Source organism: Schistocerca piceifrons, chromosome 8 (genome assembly GCF_021461385.2).
Source record: "Schistocerca piceifrons isolate TAMUIC-IGC-003096 chromosome 8, iqSchPice1.1, whole genome shotgun sequence".
Classification (NCBI taxonomy): domain Eukaryota; kingdom Metazoa; phylum Arthropoda; class Insecta; order Orthoptera; family Acrididae; genus Schistocerca; species Schistocerca piceifrons.
Genome location: NC_060145.1, coordinates 422,353,542 through 422,370,834, shown reverse-complemented (window position 1 = coordinate 422,370,834; position 17,293 = coordinate 422,353,542). Strand labels below are relative to the sequence as shown.

Here is a 17,293-nt window from a genome sequence, read left to right as displayed (position 1 = left end):
CATGACGGCCAAGGAGTATCGTACACTGGTTGCAGACCACGTACACTCCTTGATGACGATTATGTTTACCGACGCCAGTGGCGTTTTTCAAAAAGATAATGACCCATATCATAAGACCAGGAATGTGACGGAGTGATTCGAGGAACACAATGGCGAGTTCCAATTGATGTGCTGACCTCGCAACTCGCCAGATATGAACCCGATCGAACATGTCTGGGATGTGATTGAACGTGGCGTTAGAGGTCACGGCCCTTCTCCCCGGAATTTGCGGGAACTAGATTCAAAATGGCCCCAAGCACTATGGGACTTAAAATCTGAGGTCATCTGTCCCCTAAATCTAGAACTACTTAAACCTAACCAACCTAAGGACGTCACACACATTCATGCCCGAGGCAGGATTCGAACCTGCGACCGTAGCAGCAGCGCGGTTCCGGACTGAAGCACCTAAACATCAACGCTGTTATCCTTGCCAAAGATGGACGTAGCGGCTATTAGGCGGTCATAATGTTCTGGCTGATCAGTGTATATATGAAACTTCCTGGCAGATTAAAACTGTGTGCGGGACCGAAACTCGAACTCGGGACCTTTGCCTTTCGCGGGCAAGTGCTCTACCACCTGAGCTACCCAAGCACGACTCACGCCCCGTTCTCACAGCTTTACTTCTGCCAGTATCTCGTTTGGAAGGTAGGAGACGACATACTGGCAGAAGTGAAGCTGTGAGAACGGGGCGTGTCGTGCTTGGGTAGCTCAGATGGTAGAGCACTTGCCCGCGAAAGGCAAAGGTCCCAAGTTCGAGTCTCGGTCCCGCACACAGTTTTAAACTGCCAGGAAGTTTCACATCAGCGCACACTCCGCTGCAGAGTGAAAATCTCATTCCAGTGTGTATATAATTGTAGGTATGTCAGTACTTTGTGATGCCACAGTATAAACTTCATGTTTCAAGATGTACAATCCTTATGATGTTTATTTTATTAGTTTTACACTGTTGTTGTTGTTGTTGTTGTGGTCTTCAGTCCTGAGACTGGTTTGATGCAGTTCTCCATGCTACTCTATCCTGTGCAAGCTTCTTCATCTCCCAGTACCTACTGCAACCTACATCCTTCTGAATCTGCTTAGTGTATTCATCTCTTGGTCTCCCTCTACGATTTTTACCCTCCACGCTGCCCTCCAATGCTAAATTTGTGATCCCTTGATGCCTCAAAACATGTCCTACCAACCGATCCCTTCTTCTAGTCGAGTTGTGCCACAAACTTCTCTTCTCCCCAATCCTATTCAATACCTCCTCATTAGTTACATGATCTACCCACCTTATCTTCAGCATTCTTCTGTAGCACCACATTTCGAAAGCTTCTATTCTCTTCTTGTCTAAACTATTTATCGTCCATGTTTCACTTCCATACATGGCTACACTCCATACAAATACTTTCAGAAACGCCTTCCTGACACTTAAATCTATACTCGATGTTAACAAATTTCTCTTCTTCAGAAACGATTTCTTTGCCATTGCCAGTCTACATTTTATATCCTCTCTACTTCGACCATCATCAGTTATTTTACTCCCTAAATAGCAAAACTCCTTTACTACTTTAAGTGTCTCATTTCCTAATCTAATCCCCTCAGCATCACCCGATTTAATTTGACTACATTCCATTATCCTCGTTTTGCTTTTGTTGATGTTCATCTTATATCCTCCTTTAAAGACACTGTCCATTCCGTTCAACTGCTCTTCCAAGTCCTTTGCTGTCTCTGACAGAATTACAATGTCATCGGCGAACCTCAAAGTTTTTACTTCTTCTCCATGGATTTTAATACCTACTCCGAATTTTTCTTTTGTTGCCTTTACTGCTTGCTCAATATACAGATTGAATAACATCGGGGAGAGACTACAACCCTGCCTCACTCCCTTCCCAACCACTGCTTCACTTTCATGCCCCTCGACTCTTATAACTGCCATCTGGTTTCTGTACAAATTGTAAATAGCCTTTCGCTCCCTGTATTTTACCCCTGTCAACTTCAGAATTTGAAAGAGAGTATTCCAGTCAACATTGTCAAAAGCTTTCTCTACAAATGCTAGAAACGTAGGTTTGCCTTTTCTTAATCTTTCTTCTAAGATAAGTCGTAAGGTTAGTATTGCCTCACGTGTTCCAACATTTCTACGGAATCCAAACTGATCTTCCCCGAGGTCCGCTTCTACCAGTTTTTCCATTCGTCTGTGAAGAATTCGCGTTAGTATTTTGCAGCTGTGACTTATTAAAATGATAGTTCGGTAATTTTCACATCTGTCAACACCTGCTTTCTTTGGGATTGGAATTATTATATTCTTCTTGAAGTCTGTGGGTATTTCGCCTGTCTCATACATCTTGCTCACCAGATGGTAGAGTTTTGTCATGACTGGCTCTCCCAAGGCCATCAGTAGTTCTAATGGAATGTTGTCTACTCCAGGGGCCTTGTTTCGACTCAGGTCTTTCAGTGCTCTGTCAAACTCTTCACGCAGTATCATATCTCCCATTTCATCTTCATCTACATCCTCTTCCATTTCCATAAATTGTCTTCAAGTACATCGCCCTTGTATAAACCCTCTATATACTCCTTCCACCTTTCTGCCTTCCCTTCTTTGCTTAGAACTGGGTTGCCATCTGAGCTCTTGATATTCATACAAGTGGTTCTCTTCTCTCCAAAGGTCTCTTTAATTTTCCTGTAGGCAATATCTATCTTACCCCTAGTGAGACAAGCCTCTACATCCTTACATTTGTCCTCTAGCCATCCCTGCTTAGCCATTTTGCACTTCCTGTCAATCTCATTTTTGAGACGTTTGTATTCATTTTTGCCTGCTTCATTTACTGCATTTTTATATTTTCTCCTTTCATCAATTATATTCAATACTTCTTCTGTTACCCAAGGATTTCTATTAGACCTCGTCTTTTTACCTACTTGATCCTCTGCTGCCTTCACTACTTCATCCCTCAGAGCTACCCATTCTTCTTCTACTGTATTTCTTTCCCCCATTCCTGTCAATTGTTCCCTTATGCTCTCCCTGAAACTCTCTACAACCTCTGGTTCTTTCAGTTCATCCAGGTCCCATCTCCTTAAATTCCCACCTTCTTGCAGTTTCTTCAGTTTCAATCTTCAGTTCATAACCAATAGATTGTGGTCAGAATCCACATCTGCCCCTGGAAATGTCTTACAATTTAAAACCTGGTTCCTAAATCTCTGTCTTACCATTATATAATCTGATACCTTTTAGTATGTCCAGGATTCTTCCAGGTATACAACCTTCTTTTACACTATTCACCGATAATCTAACGATAAAGTAAAAACCAACGGACGTTCGACGCTGTTTTATACGTAAGCATTCTGTTCTTTAGAAAATCGGGGTGGCGATTTCTGGTTGCATAGAGAATGCATGTTTACTTTTTTGACTCCGTAACACAGATGCCCGTAAGTAGAGATTTCTTGTGGTCTAATGAAAATGAGACGTAATACCAGATAAAAAGAAAAAAGGAAAAGAAAAAAAAACTATGGCGGCGACAGTGGCTGTGGGGGTAATTTTTTGAGCAGTTTGGAATGACATGCGCCTTCGACAGCTGAGTTTTCTATGAAACAATTCTGTTGTTCGTGGGAAAAGACAGAGTGGAACTGTAACAGCCTGGTGGGGAAGGGCAGTTGCAACGCCAAACGCCCTATCGGCGGCAGCTGCGCGTTATCTGGCAGGCGTCGTTATCTCGCGTCGAGCGGAACCTCTGTCCGCCAGCTGCGCAGTTTTCCCCATAGGCCCGCCCAACATCTGCTGGCCGCCTGCTCGGGCCCGTCTCACCGATAAACCCCCACAATTTCCCTCCGCCCTCGCCTCGTATTAACATAAACACCGATCGGCTGCGCCCCGGTACAGCGAGTCTACTACACCGACGTACAAGCAACCACCACCCACCGTGCGGGAACAGCTTCCGTACTAAAGCACAACATAGGAACAGCCTGCAGAGCTGCCGGCGTCGCTTTAGGTGGAATCTCCAGTGCCTGGGTAGAGGTCGCTTACGCAAACGCAAGGCGAGTTGCTCCGTCAGTCACGCCCACTCTGATGAAACGCAAGTACTGATGGGAAACTTCCATTTGGTCGTCTGTCCACAGGTTCCGTTGCGTCACGCAATCGACATAACGTTAAAGGCTCGAGGCACAAAAGTGACTAACAGCCGCACGTGCTCGCAGCGACATCACGCAGCGTCAGAGGTCGTTTTAGTGCACAGAAACACGGCGGCATCGGAGCATTAGTCCGCCCCCGGTATCTGAGCGGTCAGGGCGACTGAATGTCAATCCTCAGGGCCCGGGTTCGATTCCCGGCAGGGTCGGCTCAGGGACTGGCTGTTGTGTTGTCATCATCATCATTTCATCCCCATCGACGGGCAAGTCTCAATGGAGAGAAGTTTTCCGAAGTAAGAGTGATTTCAAGTGTGCCTCAGGGGAGTGTCGTAGGACCGTTGCTATTCACAATATAAATAAATGATCTTGTGGATAACATCGGAAGTTCACTGAGGCTTTTTGCGGATGATGCTGTGGTATATCGGGAGGTTGTAACAATGGAAAATTGTACTGAAATGCAGGAGGATCTGCAACGAATTGACGTATGGTGCAGGGAATGGCAATTGAATCTCAATGTAGGCAAGTATAATGTGCTGCGAATACATAGAAAGAAAGATCATTTATCATTTAGCTACAATATAGCAGGTCAGCAACTAGAAGCAGTGATTAGGAGTGATTTAAAATGGAATGATCATATAAAGTTGATCGTCGGTAAAGCAAATGCCAGACTGAGATTCATTGGAAGAATCCTAAGGGAATGCAATCCGAAAACAAAGGATGTAAGTTATAGTACACTTGTTCGCCCACTGCTTGAATACTGCTCAGCAGTGTGGGATCCGTACCAGATAGGGTTGATAGAAGAGATAGAGAAGATCCAACGGAGAGCAGCGCTTCGTTACAGGATCATTTAGTAATCGCGAAAGCGTTACGGAGATGATAGCTAAACTCCAGTGGAAGACTTTGCAGGAGAGACGCTCAGTAGCTCGGTACGGGCTTTTGTTGAAGTTTCGAGAACATACCTTCACCGAGGAGTCAAGCAGTATATTGCAGCCTCCTACGTATATCTCGCGAAGAGACCATGAGGATAAAATCAGAGGGATTAGAGCCCACGCAGAGGCATACCGACAATCTTTCTTTCCACGGACAATACCAGACTGGAATAGAAGGGAGAAACGCTAGAGGTACTCAGGGTACCCTCCACCACACACCGTCAGGTAGCTTGCGGAGTATGGATGTAGATGTAGAAGTGGCGTCAAATCGAGAGACTTGCACCCGGCCAACGGTCTGCCCGACGGGAGGCCCTAGTCACACGACATTTACATTTATTGCAGCATTAAGCGCGCAGCCGCACTAGTGTCGAAGCCAACCAGTATGCACTCAGATAGAAGAAAGCAGGCAATGTTTGCTTATTTCACTTATGGATGCATTAACAAACTCAACAGAAGCCTTTGGACTCAGCCAATGGTTAAATTCGCATTTGCTGTAAGAAGTCTTCGTGACACCGTTGATGGATTTAGGAGAAGGTGAAACTAAATTCCTTATTTTCGAATGAACGTATAACCGTTTGATGAATTAAGAGTAAAACAACACCTGTAGTGTAAACTGTTCATCTTTTCCACACACCTGGATAGTGGTTGTACTATAATTGATCTGTTTTATCAATACAGAATCGACCACCAGAACCCAAAGAAAGTTTTTATAGCTGTGTGGAATACCTTGCACAAAGAGGGCACATCGAACTTCAAAGACGAAAAGTGGCTGAAAAATGTCAGAGGAATTGAAGAGCGTGCTATGTGATCTGTACAATGAAACAATATAAACGCAAGGAGGAAAGCGACGTAATAGTAGAAGATGTGTTTTCGCTAGTTATTTTATAGATAATGCGAGCAAAGTACCATGGCAAGGCAAATGTATGTAATAAATCTGCTCCGTAGGCATTGTAGTGACCACTGGAACAATTTACTGCCGAACTCGAAAGACTATTCCACTTGTACCACTATTGAAATGGGTGCAGTGATGTATTTTGTGGCTGCAATACAATAAACCATTGATTAGACTGAACCGGCTAAGGTAAAAGAATTCACTGTAAACCAGAAGTAGCGAGCCTTTCTTATCTGCCGCCCACATTTGTATCTCTATTTTCCGACCACCCACGAGTTCCATTGTAATGGTGATTTGTAAAATAGGGAAGTAACATGACTTTATAAAATTAATAAAGCAAAGTTGCGGCAAGTTAAAACGCGTAATAATAACTACTCACCAATTACTTTATGACAAAATTTTATGAAATGCTAATGAAAACATCTTCAACCTCCAATCGCCTAACGCCCACCCTGAAAGTTGGAACCTACTCAGTACAGCACGAAGTTGGTGCTGAACTCGACGTGACCAAAAAATTATATTAAATGTAATGTTGACCATGATAAAGATCTTGATCTAAGAATCTACACACACTATTTGATCTTGTCGTATAGCGTCACGTGCTAGCTAGCGAGACAGGTAGGTGAGTGAGGCCAGAAACGAGTACGTACGACGGATTACCTCTGTCACTGGTGCACCGTCCAGCTTAAGTGATTTTCAGGCGGTTTACCACTCTCGTTTCGGCAAATGCTCGGGTGTTTCCTAATTTTCGGCTTAGAAAATACGTAGCACAACCAGTAAAAATATTATCACATGCAGAAAGTACTGTACACGACTTCTCTCGTTTAGATGTATCACGACTGCTGCGATAGGGAAGCATCCGGTCGCAAAGTTAAGTAAAAGTAAATTCGTCAAATTTTGGTACAGCAGACCTCGTACTAGACGAGACTAACGCTAAGACGAAGAAAAAGACGAAGAAGAGCAACACATTTCTTTTTCTGAAAACAGGTTGGTTTTATTCAGGATTCCAACACGCTCTATTATTTCCCATTATTTTGGCCCTGTTCAATACAACGGGCCTGCATTCCAGCATGGTACCACTGTACTGGTCGACTCGGAGCCAACGTCTTGTCGCATCAGTAACCTCCCCATCATCCAGGTACTGCTTCCCGCTGTGTGCGTTGTTGACTGGGCAAACCGATGGAAGTCGCAAGGTGCGAGTTTCGGGCTCTAGAGCGAATGCGGGTGTCTGTGCCATGCGGCAGCCTCCAGATGGCGCTCGTAACACGCACCTCGTCCTGCTTCTGCATCGCTTCCTGCAGAATGAGGTGTACGTTCCCCCATAGTGCGGGCAGACACCATAGGAAACGCTGGGGACTAAATTGCCTCTACCATGTCATTGCGGACCTGAAATTCCCCCCGCCGATAGACACAAAAACTGGGTACGCCGCAGACACTCAGACAGTTACAATTTGGCATTTGGTGCAGTTCAGTTCCAGCAGCGTTCTAAATACAGTACTATGTACAGTATATTCCGATGTAGCAGCTGCTATTTGCTGAAAACTAGAACCAGTAAAAGAGTGTCTGCAATAACATCGCTTTGGAACATTGATTCCGTAAAATAATTTCTCATGCACAGATGCATGTATTTTTGTATTATTCCCGGGAAGGGATGGGCGGGGGGGGGGGGGGGGGGGGGAGGTAGGATGATGAAAACCACTGCGACACCAAAGAACAGAGAGAAAGAGTAAGAGTTTCAAAACAAACGAGAAGACGTAACAGGGTTCACATAATACACTACCGACCACTAAAATTGCTACCCAGCTCGTCCTTCACAAGGCATTATCACACACGATGTTTCTTCCCCAATTCTCCTGACATTGAAACCAATGATTCCGTTTTCTTGTCTCTGCTGAACAACCCCTTCTCCGGCATTTACAGAATGACGACAAGGTGATTTCCGATGGAAGGAAGAAAGAATGTGGTTTAACGTCCCGTCGACATCAGTAGAGAAGACGCACAAGCTCAGATTGGGCAAAGAACCATTCTGGCATTTGCCTGGAGCGATTTCTGAAAATGACGGAAGACCTAAATCTGGATGGCCGCACGCGGATTTGAACCGTCGTCCTCTGGAATTCGAGCCCTGTGTGTTAACCACTGGGTACTTCGCTCTGTGTGATTTTCGATGTACAGGGTGATTCAAAAAGAATACCACAACTTTACGAATTTAAAACTCTGCAACGACAAAAGGCAGAGCTAAGCACTATCTGTCGGCGAATTAAGGGAGCTATAAAGTTTCATTTAGTTGTACATTTGTTCGCCATTCCAGCCAATAAAGTTTTTGGTCCCTTTTTCTTCGAAGGTGCTACTGTAACTGGACTACAGTATCTGGAGATGTTAGAGAATTGGCTGTTCCCTCAGCTCGGACAAGAAGCACAACAATTCATATTTCAGCAGGATGGAGCGCCACCACATTGGCACTTATCTGTCCGTAACTACCTGAACGTCAACTGCCCGAGGCGATGGATCGGCCGCCAAGCAGCCCGTGACAGAGCACTTCATCACTGGCCTCCAAGAAGCCCTGATCTTACCCCCTGCGATTTTTTCTTATGGGGGTATGTTAAGGATATGGTGTTTCGGCCACCTCTCCCAGCCACCATTGATGATTTGAAACGAGAAATAACAGCAGCTATCCAAACTGTTACGCCTTATATGCTACAGAGAGTGTGGAACGAGTTGGAGTATCGGGTTGATATTGCTCGAGTGTCTGGAGGGGGCCATATTGAACATCTCTGAACTTGTTTTTGAGTGAAAAAAAAACCTTTTTAAATACTCTTTGTAATGATGTATAACAGAAGGTTATATTATGTTTCTTTCATTAAATACACATTTTTAAAGTTGTGGTATTCTTTTTGAATCACCCCGTATAATGCTTCAAGAACAGCCAAAATGCAGACTTCTGTCACTGGAGTCTTCGTAAAGTTTATCGTACTGCAGGCTGAGAACACAGACAAGGATGAGAAGGATCTCGATGCTCCAGTGTCGCATTTTGATTGGTTTCGAAGGTGACGCCAACCCTCGTAGCAAGGCCCAAAAATCTGAGGTGGAGCACGGGTTGGCGGTCGGTCTTTTCCTACCTGCGCCCGAGCTTCCTGCAACTGAAGAGGCCGCGGGTTGATTCAGCAGGCGGAACCGGAACGTCAGAGCGACGCCGCACAATGGCCGGACGCAATTTGCCGCGCGCAGAAGAAGGTGTTGCAGGCGCGGCCCGGTGGTCGGCTCGAGAAACCGAAGGCGTCTCCTGGGCGCAGGGCCGTTGGGGGAGAAAACCGGGGGGGGGGGGGGGGGGGGGAGCGGAGGCGAAATCACCTGTGCGTGCCTGGCCGGTGGCTGCTGCAGGCTGGACGCGGCTTGCGGTCAGAGTCCGCGACCGCAGGCATCCTTTGCAGAACACACACGGACGCGTGCTACGCGCACGTCGCGGTCTGCTCTCGAAAGTGGGGGGCAGCGCCTGTGGAAAGTCGCCTCACCACCCTCTGGACGTGCCGGCTTCACACCTAGTTACCCGTCCTTAACTACAGTCTGGAACCGCGCACCCGCTGCGCTCGAAGGTTCGAATCCTGCCTCGGGCATGGATCTGTGTGATGTCCTTAGGTTAGTTAGGGTTAAGTAGTTCTAAGTTCTAGGGCACTGACGACCTTAGAAGTTAAGTCCCATAGTGCTCAGAGCCATTTGAACCATCTGAACCCGTCCTTATTCTACAACTGCTTCATTCTCATTTGATCAGGTAAGTCACTTATTTTCTTCTAATCTGGGACAACGCAGTACTGAGGCCACACTCTGTACAGATAAACACCAGCTACGCAGTATAACGTTTTTCCAAAGCAACAGCTTTAATTTTCATTTACTTGATAAAATTTAGATGCCATAAGCGCGAATAATATTATTCAATACACTGACTTATGAAAAGTATTCGGACATCACTACCTAATGCGGAATTGACCACTAGATCTCACCAGAGGCGATCCCATGGGTAGAAAAGGAGAGGGGGAAATGGGTCGGCCAGGCCAGCGTAGTGACTTCGAATGTGGACTTGTCGCTGGATGTCAGTTTTGACCACCAATCCAGCTAGCACAATGACTGTGCGCAGGGAATTGTATGGAATGGGGTACAGTGGTTGAGCAGCTTCTCATAAGTCACACTTATGTGAGGTCAACACTACGTGACGTCCGCCCCGATAGCTGAATGGCCAGCCTGCCGTCCTCAGGGTCCCGGGCTCGACTCCCGGCTGGGTCGTGGATTTTCTCCGCTCAGGGACTGGATGTTGTCTTCATCGTCACTTCATCCCCATCCGGCGCTCAGGTCGCCCAATGAGGCGTCGAATGTCTTAAGACCTGCACCAAGGCGGCCGGAACTGCCCCGTAAGGGGCCTCCCGGCCAATGACGCCAAACGCTCATTTCCATTTCAACACTACGTGACATTTGTGAAAAGAGCGATATCACTAGATAGTGGATGAGTGGTAACGAGTGATTTGGAGTGGAGAATCATGCATACATCCTTTGCCAACCCGACGGAAACGTTCCGCTTTGGCGCATACTAGTGTAACACCACCTGCCATTATGTGTAGTGTCAACAGAAGTACGGATAATGTGGTGGTGTTGTGCGTTCGCTCCTTTCGTGGTTGTGATGTCGTGCTGCTATTGCGCTTAAGAAAACCGTAAGTGTGGAAGAATATGAAAACATTCTACAGATTTTCGTATTGCGTACAGTAGTGAGTTCGGAGATGATAATCGTATCTGCATGACGATAAATGCTATCATAGAACAGTATCTGTGAGGTAACTGTTTATGCACAGTCAAATTCCTGAGAAATACTGGCCTGCCCAGAGTTCCGATCTGAGCCCAATGGAAGACCTTTGAACATAGATTTCCCTCCAAACTCCAGCGTCCGACATCACTATCTACTCTGGTTTCGGCTCTTGAGGAAGAATAGATTGCCATTCCTCCACAGACATTCAGACACCTCACTCCTCCAGAAGAGTTCAAGCCATCAAAAAGGCGAAGTGCTGACACATCTCACGTTCATGCTCACTGATAAGTATCCGGATTCTTTTGATCAGATAGTGTACCGATAGTTTATCGTTAACGGAGTATAAAAATCGGAGTCTAAGGTGGCTGGAAGAATTGGGAAAGGACGTTTGAAATCCTCTCTAACGATAACACAAATTTCAGAGTCAAGGGGGTGGCATAAAAGGCAGTCAGTCGTACGGCTAGTATTGTTGTATGGACGAGAGGTTATGGTCAACAACTGAGAACTCACTGCAGTAAACTTGACGTAAATGAGATTAAAATGTTGAGATGGATGTGTGAAGTCATCAGAAAGGACCGGATTCCAAATGAGACAATACGAGGAACCTAAAAGTTGCGGAAGTGTGCAAGAAAGTGCAGGAGAAAAGACTCCAGTGGTATGGACACGAGAAGAACGATGGAGATGCCAAAGGAAGGCCCCAGGCAAAGAAGAAGGGCTAAAAAGAAACTGGCGTACTGCATTTGAGAGGACAAGACAGAAAAGCAAATGACGGAGACGAAACGCAGTACGACGAAAAGTGAAGGAAACCTGCCAGAAATGTCGAACCTGCGCAGGCAGGAGAAGACGAAACAGAAGAAGAAGTATTTATTTTACGTTTCTGTGACTTTTTTGTCTTCTGTTAATGTATACCTTGATTCGTTCCGCATCCCTGAATGTTCGTCCTTGTGATAGGCTCGACGAAAAACAATGAGTGAATGAATCAATGGATAATGGATGTCAGACAGACAGTCGAAACTTGTATATGAACCTGGGCGCACTCTTGTTACACTACGACTTCTCACTTTCTGGCCGCGTCTGTGTTTGCGCGTCGTGCCCGCTATTGTCGACACTGACAGTATGCCGGTCTGTCCATAGTTCTAAGAGGCTTGCTTACAGGTTTGTTACTCTCCACAGGGTGGTATCTGTTTTCAGCAGCCTATACAGAGGACAGCACTTGACGTAACTGTGTGAACAGTGGCAGCAGGAAATGGCGAATTACTTTGCAATTCGGGAAACGGCTGTCACTCACTTGCAGTGCAAAAATGTTGCATCGAAGAATGTAATTTAAAAAACAATAATGGATAATGCATTCATTATTTTTGCATTAGCACAAAGGATTTCGCTAAGAATAACCAATTCACTACCAAGTGGCGACCTGAGACTTTAATAACGTAAACAACATCTTTTTACCCAATAGTTTAGAAAAATTGCATGCATAGGAAATAAAATACGCTAATCCAATAAGATTTTTATTATTTTCACGCAAAAATAAATCTCATCCGAAAAACTAATTACCGAAATAGATGCCGCTTTCCTGCATATACGGAAAAAATTATTATTAACAGGAGCTCGAAGAGCACAATGGGAATACAAAACACCAGACACATATCCGACTAGCGAAAATTGTACGAGTACCACCAGCTGCGTACCTAAAGCGCTCTCTGGCTATAGCAGCTACCCTTTATTCCTGAAAGTACTCGGTTCTCATATGTCAGCAATGACCTCTTAGAGGTCCCCTGTTCTTTTATGCGTACCCGACTCCTTTTTGTTTTTGAGAGCACACTTGTCGATTCGTGTGTGTGTCTGTGTGTGTGTGTGTGTGTGTGTGTGTGTGTGTGTGTGTGTCCAAACTGATGAGGTCATCAGTCCCTAAACTTACTACTTGAACTAACTTAACCTCACTTATGCTAAGAATAACCTCACTTATGCTAAGACGACACACACACACACACACACACACACACACACACACAAACATGCCCGAGTGATGACTCGAACCTCCGGCGGGAGGGGCCACGCAATCCGTGCATCACGCCTCAAACCGCGTGGCCACTGCGCGCGCCTCTCGATTCCTTACTCTCGATTCTGTCCGCCACTAGTCTGCTGCTCCGCTACGAGTTCCGAATTTTCTTCTCACCACTCTCGAAGCGTGATTTTTGTTAATGGAGTCTTTACTCCCGAAAGAACCAGAAGTTGCAAGGTACCATGAAACGAGAAATGGCTGGAGATTAGAAAGCTTGGCGAACAACTGAAGTTCCACTTTTCTACAAGAAATGTCTAGGGCAATGACGAAGAACTGGACGCTGTCGTGATACTACGGGCTCTTAGGCAAATTACATCATCACCGAGACGGAAAACCTTTCAGAAGCACTTTTTTGCATCAATTTATACCTCCGGTGCCTATCTGTGATGTGCAATTTAAAGACGACTCGTCACCACCTGGAATTTCCTTCGCTCTTTTTGCGCATATTTCCGGCACGCGGCAGGGGAATACTTCCGACAACTAAGCTTTTCTAATTGTAAGTGGGCTGTCCCTGTATCTCCTGAAACGGTCCTCCTCCTCGTCATTAGATTTGAGGTGCCGTCGCCCGAAGTCCCATTCGCGGCCGCGCCCAGAATCCACACACTGTTAAGTCCCCTTTACACCGAAGCGATTACGAGCGAATGCGCATTCGCAAGCGATGCGCAGGGTGTTCGCTTGCGCGCGCCGTCACTGACTTGTACCTGCGAATAAGCACTTAACACCAGGCCGGACTGAAGAGAAAGCTTACGGTGTGTTTTATCTTTTGGTGCTAAAACGTTGTCACGGTGGAGTTGCTTAACCTATATTCAGCAAACGGTGATAAAGAAAAGAAACATACAACTCGGTTTATTTTCTGTAACGAGCACGCTGTTGGTCATGAAAGCAAAACGGCGTAGACACAGGAAAATGTGAGTGTCTAACTTTTTGTGTAGGCGTGAAAGAAGTGATTTCGCTCCGGTTAGTAATTAGCAGCTGCAACCATCACTTACTTTATTCCAACGTTTCACCTGCATATCGATGAAAGATTTTCGCCTTCTTCTAGCTGCAGATGAACCGTAGATTTCAAAGCAAGACACAAATTATCAACGGTCCACATCAGCAAGAGAGACACCAGCACTAACGCTGCGATTCTTAACAACAGGTGATTGTCACGCTAGCCTCAAATATCTATTTCACAAATAAACCGCATCTGTTTATTAAATAATTCTTGAAGTATGTAGTGGCGTACCGGTTTTCGAAAAAATCGCGGATTTTTATAAATGTGAATGCAAGGGAGATACAGTTATTAAAAATGTAATGTAAAATTACGTGAAAGACTAGCCACATCTTTATAGGATGGAAAACAATTACTCTGTCCTTGCATTTAAATTTCGTAAAGTAGTAGCTAAATTATGATAATAACAAAGATACCTCGAATGTCAGCCACGAGAAGGATATGTTTTTCACGTAATTTTTTTACACGAATCTACTTTAACTGTTTATTGTGATGTCATTTGTTTCTCTTACAGCAATTAGTGAAACAAAAAGAAGTAACCAAAAAACAGTACGTAGATGGTATCAGAAAGTCTGTACAGCACATTATCTATCACTTATGCAGTCCTTTTGGGACTTTATTTTTCGACTGCGCTCATTCCTTATATTGTACGTTGTTTAGCCTCTTCACGCCTAAAAGAAGACGGTAGCGAGTTCATTTTTACCATACGTTTCTCTGTCGGCACTACCAGTACTTCGGCAATTTCTTGCCAAGCATCATTTTTCTGTTGTTTGAGCATTTTATGTTGTGGATTTTTAGGCCCTCACGAACACCTAAGGGATCTGTGCTCTTCTATCAACAGAACTATGTTTTCATCCTTCTACTCCACCACCACAAAAAAACACAATAAAAAACACCAACGACACCAGTCTGCGCGCGAAAAACAGCACACTGCAGCAAAGCGAGTGCACTGTGTCAATCATGGAAGCCGTCACCGAAGCGGAGAGGACGCGAACTTCCTTTGAGGGTTTGCTCTAAAGCAGACACCCAGTGGATCACACTGCACCACAGAGAATTCTCGTTCGATGTTGCGCCTTCGTTTGTGTTCGCTTCGGTGAGAAGGGAGCTCTACGGAGGTGCCGTGCCCAAGACAAATTATTACTTAATGTTCTATTCTGAAGACTTGTTAGGATACGTTTACTGGTGGAACGCGATTAATTCTCTGCGCGACTACGCTTATAAAATCGATATAAATGAGGGTAGCGAGCGTGATTTCGAATCGCGACGTCGTGTTAAAATTGTCACTACTCCTATACCACTAGTCAATATCCTGTAGTAATACAACTACTTTCAGACGGATAACCGACCAGTGAACTGCGGAACGTGCACCTCTGACAGTCAATGCGCCACCTGCAGCTCTGAATAGTAAATTCCGAGGGTAATCGTCAGTACGACACAATAGTTCAAAGTCAACAAGTCAAAAGTTACAAAAATACACCACACTACAATTTCTCACAGAAACAAATTTAATTTATATATTGGCTTGTATTTTAACTCATCAAGTCTTTTTTCTTGAATGACCGGCTCTCTGTTCTGAAATGTAGTCTCTTCATACGGAACACGAGCTCCGTCACTAAATCGCAACACTCGTCTAGAGAACTGGAAAACAGCTAAGCAGACCTCCACGCCCGTGTATTGGAACGTACTTTCTAATTCTTGTAGGCTTATCGTATCGTGAAAGTAGCTTTGTTGGTCACGAAAAATAACTAACTAGCAACTTCCGAAATGTTAAATCACTACCTCTGACCTACAGCACATAAAATTACCTTTCTCCTCCATCTGTGTGGACTGTCAGCTGACTCCCTGTTTTCCCTAGCTTAAAGAATCACTACATTATTTAGTAACATACAGGCCTTTTGGCCAGTCACAGACAGTAAGTACACGCAGGCAATATCCCTGTTTCCACTATCGAGCGATGTGGCACACTGGACTCGCATTCTGGAGGATGACGGGCATCCTGATTTAGGCTTTCCGTGATTTCCCTAAATCGCTTCATGCAAATGCCGGGATTATTCCTTTGAAAGGGCAAGACCGACTTCGTTCCCCGTCCTTCCCTAATCCGATGGGACCGATGTACTTGTTGTCTGGTACCCTCCCCCGAAGCCACCAACCAACCTGCTTCCACTAATAGCACTCCTCTGCACAGAGCGCTACTGATGTGTAAAACGTTTAGGACGAAAGTAACTTTCGCATAACGTGTCACCGCCGAGTAACACTGCTCGATGAAATTTAGACCGTACGTATAGGGAACATCCACAGCACAGAACAGTAGGACATGGTTCTTAACAGGGGCCGACCGTTGTGGCAGAGCGATTCTAGGCCCTTCAGTCCGGAACAGCGCGACTGCTACGGTCGCAGGTTCGAATCCTGCCTCGGGCATTGATGTGTGTGATGTCTTTAGGTTAGTTAGGTTTAAGTAGTTCTAAGTTCATTTGTAAAAATTCGAGAACATTTTAAAACAATCTGAAATGTTTTGCCTCAAATAACGCATTGCTCCGGAAGAGACAGATGTCCTGGTGACCACCGAGATACCATCGTAACTACTTGAGAATCTCTTGTCTGCACAACCGTAACAGCTACAACAGCACAGCGATGGAATTAAGGGAAGCTCTTGACATGAAATACGGTGGGTAGTTTTGGAGGTAAAGTTAATTTCACCAATACACTTTATGTGCACGATTTTTCGCCTTGGTATCAAACTCAAGAGGTTTGATAGACGACGTCATGGGGAACAAGTTTTGTTATGGATAAAATGTTTGCTGATGCTTTCCGGCGAAGGTAGGTGTCCTCTTGGCTCTGAAAGACCCCATGGCGTGTACACACTACAGTGTGCGTATGCTGATTGTGTTGCCTATAATCCAGTCACCTGCTCCACGTATTCCACATTATACTGACCCTACCACTGGGTTTTATGCAACGTTTGCAAAAACAACACGTGAGGTTTTCATATTTTCTCACTCGCTATGCACAAACTGTTAGATCTACACAAAAAATTGATGGGACGTTCTGTAGCAAATTTTATGTAGTTACATTTTGTAGTAAGGTATGTGTCTGCTGGAAGCCGTAGTTCTGTGGCCTCTAGCGGAAACTTACTCGAGAACAAAAATTTAACTACATTGTATTTCCTGCGAAAAAGTTCCTGTTCCTTCTTTCTGTAGCACTAATAGTTTGTGCGTATTTAGCGAGAGAATATGAAAATCTTGCACGTTATATTTCAAGGTATTGCGGACTGCATAAAACCCAGCGGTAGGTGCAGCTGAATCATTATATATAGTTGGTGGTCCATTGATAGTCACCGGGCCAAATCTCTCACGAAATAAGCATCAAACGAAAAAACTACAAAGAACGAAACTCGTCTAGCTTGAAGGTGGAAACCAGATGGCGTTATGGTTGGCCCGCTAGATGGCGCTGCCATAGGTCAGACGGATATCAACTGCGTTTTTTTTAAATAGGA

The 17,293-nt window shown here is 45.0% G+C and overlaps 1 protein-coding gene across 1 annotated transcript in view; it reads right to left on the bottom strand.

The window, feature by feature from the left end:
- LOC124712411 (unconventional myosin-XVIIIa) overlaps window positions 1-17,293 on the bottom strand; it is a 1,310,522-nt gene that overhangs the window by 837,145 nt on the left and 456,084 nt on the right. The gene's annotated exons all lie outside the window — the stretch shown is intronic.